This window comes from Theobroma umbraticum, unplaced genomic scaffold (genome assembly GCF_002168275.2).
Source record: "Theobroma umbraticum cultivar Fairchild unplaced genomic scaffold, ASM216827v3 scaffold_146.0, whole genome shotgun sequence".
NCBI lineage: Eukaryota > Viridiplantae > Streptophyta > Magnoliopsida > Malvales > Malvaceae > Theobroma > Theobroma umbraticum.
Genome location: NW_018397265.1, coordinates 2,769,720 through 2,773,270, shown reverse-complemented (window position 1 = coordinate 2,773,270; position 3,551 = coordinate 2,769,720).

Genomic DNA, 3,551 nt, shown 5'->3' with positions numbered 1-3,551 from the left:
CATAAACATTCTCACACAATTACCCACTCATTTCTTCAAGAAATCATAACCAAAATCAAAGTTCTACTTACCTTCCTTAGCTTGGAACCACTAGGCCGAACCTTCCTTGTCTTTTTCTTCTTTCTCCTTTCTTTCTTTCTTCCTTTCTTTCTTTCCTCTCTTTGCTTCCAAGCCGATTCTCCTTTTTTGTTGTCTCAATGGTGCGGTTTTCTTTCAAGGCACGGTTATTTTGCTATTTCTTAGTGTGGGTGAATTTCACAAGAAATGACCTTGAAATGGTCTTGTGAAATCTTTTTTTTCTTTCCTTTTCTTCTCTCATGGGTGGACTTCTCAAGGGAAAAGGCTTGAAAATGGCTTTCATCTTTTCATTTTACTCCGCATGGGCAGATTGCCCAAGGTTACTTTCTTTTTCTATTTTATTTTTCCTTTAAATGTCATACCATGCAATTTTCTTTCTTGTTATTAACGCCACTCCCATTGGTGGCTTGTTCATGCTATGTTTCCTTATCCATTCCTTTATCCTTTGGTTAGATTGCCTTGTCCATGCATTGGTCCACATGGCATTCTCTTTTGATTTATTTCATTTGCATTTCATTCCACATGTATTTCTATGCATTTCATTTTCATTTCCTTTTTAATGCCACTTTATTCCTCCAATCACACTCCATGTACAAGTTCACTTTACATTTTCTTTGGCCATTTATTCAACCAATCAAGCCACATGCAACCCACATTTCACTTTCGTCATTTGACCACCTAATGCACCAATCACATTACACACAAATAAACTTAACTTTATCTTTTCATTTTCTTCACATAGTGGGGGTCCCACATGTTCTCCACTAACTTGTCATTTTGCATGCTATATTTTGCATGTAATAATGAATTCATATGCACGTCTCATCATCACATATAACCTAACTTCTCTTGGTTAATTAATTTCCATTTAACTTCAAATATTGTAATTGCACATAAATCTTCAAACTTTTCCTTGTTTACCATTCGATCCTCCAAACTTTTCATCCTTCACAATTTGGTCCTTCCAACACTTTTTAAATTCCAATTTCCTCCTATTTTTCTTCCATTACACTTGTACAAATAAAATATCAAATTCACACCTCATTTAGGTGTCACCATAATATTTAAATATATACTTTAATCCGCTCTTACTTTATTTAATAAAGACACGCGAGCCCCACTAACATTGTTTTTCTTCTAAATATTTCTTACTTCCACTCCCCCACTTAGAAAAATCGTTGAAATCACACTTCTTTCAGGTAATATATCCACCTTGACATCAGTATTATTTTAATATTATTTTTTTAATAAAATATTATTTTATTATAAAATTTTCCCCTTGTCTCCTCGGGACCCAAAATGTCTCACTTTGTCTCGGTTCACCTCCGATTCACCTTTTAACTTGTTAATTTATTCTTAATAAAAATATTATTATTTAATTATTATTTTCTTGGGAACGAAATATTCTATTCCAAAATATTCCTTTCGTCCATCATTGCTTTTTGACACTTAAATTTACGTTAATTGACTCTTAGTCTTATCAATAAGGTCTTATGAGCTTTTATACGAAGGTACAGGGTGTTACACTCTCAAGAACCTTACCTAGCTCACACACCCACACAATTGGGCACACACGCAAATGCAATAAAGATGGGACACACGCTTACTCTTGAGTAAAGCTAGGCACGATTGAAGTAAGAATGAATGTGTATTTTATTTATACAAAGTATAAATGTACAAGGGTGGCTCAAGCTAGCTATACAAGTTGTAATAGCACCCTAAGCCTCTATCAGCCTTGGTTGACTTCCAACCTAATGACCCAACCTTTGGTCGTTTTCTTTTCTTTTGGTCCCTAAAGACCCCCAAGGTCCCTTTTTATAATGGGAAACCTCCCCCAACAATCATTAAGGGCTCTCAATGGTTTTAGAGGCATTGAGAGTTCAAACAGCCTTGCTAAACACCCATTAGGCCTATTCCTAATGGTCTAGCAATGCTGGCCCACTTGTCAGGCTGGCCAACCTTTACCACACTCGCTGCCTACATATTGCACACCATACACACACTGCTTGTGCTCGTTGCACAACTAGATCATCTACGCACCAAAATTTACCATGCTGGTTAGAAATCTACCATATCTATGAGCCATTCCACATGCCGTTGAGGTAGCTCGCCTAAGGGAGCTTTGGGTCCATGACACATACGTGAGGTTGGTAACATCACTTGAAAAGGGAACCCAAGCCATTTATTTTTGTTTTTCTAAAATATCTATGTCTTTTGAGACAAACCAAGAAGTCTCTTCAGACAATCCCTTAATATAGGTCTTAGCATGTAGTTTGCTTCACCCATACTTGTCATCTTAAAGTTTGAGTAGTACTACTTTTAAGTGGTGATAATCATCTTGTTATCATTTTCGATCAATAGTAGGTCATCAAGATATAAAGAAAATATGATGAAACTTCCTTTAGAACATTTAACATACACACGTGGTTCTCTTCAATCATGACAAACCCATTACAAATAATGGCATAATGAAATTTAAGATACCATTTTCTATATGATCACTTTAGGTCCTAAATAAATAGTTTGAACTTGTAAACTTTGTGCTTTTAATCTTTTGCTACAAAGCCATTAGATTGGTCCATATAAATCTCCTTCCTAGTTCTCTATCGAAAAAAATGCCATTTTAACTTCCATTTGGTAATGTTCCAAATCTAAATTCATAAGTATGCCTAAAGTTAAGCAAATTAAGGCAATCCTCACTATCAGTGAGAAAGTTTCCTCGCAGTCTACACATTTTTGTTATGTGTACCTTTCACGACTAGATAAGCCTTGTGTCTCTCAACGAAACCATCCACCTTGTGTTTCACTTTTAAGGCACATTTGTTCACAATAGTCTTATGCCTTGGTGGAAACTCAACCAAGTCCTATATTTGGTTTCTCTTTATAGACTCCAATTCTTCATTCATTGTGGTTGTCCACTACTTGCAACAAGGGATGGAAGAAGCCTCTTGAATAATTCCTAGTTCAGCATCATCTTGCAGAGGAATCATGAAAGCTTCCCCCTTGATCCAAATCAATGATAAGAGATAGTTGAACATTTACTTCTACTTAGCTCAGTTAAAGCATCCTTATCTATTGCAATAAATGAACTTGATGGTAAGTCACTCTCACTATTTTTGAGAGTTTTGAGGACTTCCTTTCACAACCTTAATCAAGCTACATGATGCCTGAATACATGGATCCTTTATTTCCTAAAGGTCTATCTCTTTCTCAACTTCCCTTCTACTTGGTAAATCTTCCTTTAAGAAATCCATGTCTCATGACTCAAGTTCATGCTAGGAATTTGAGAATATGGCGTCTTGGAAAGTAAGTATATTCTCATGTTCAATTCCATTTATTTTATTTATAGTGAAACTGCATTTGGATAATAAGACAAAGAGTTAGTTTTAAGAAAGCATTTGTTATCTAGTTATAAAGGTGCCAAGATTTAAATGAGGAATTAAAATACATTTCTATAAAAAAGCATACATAAG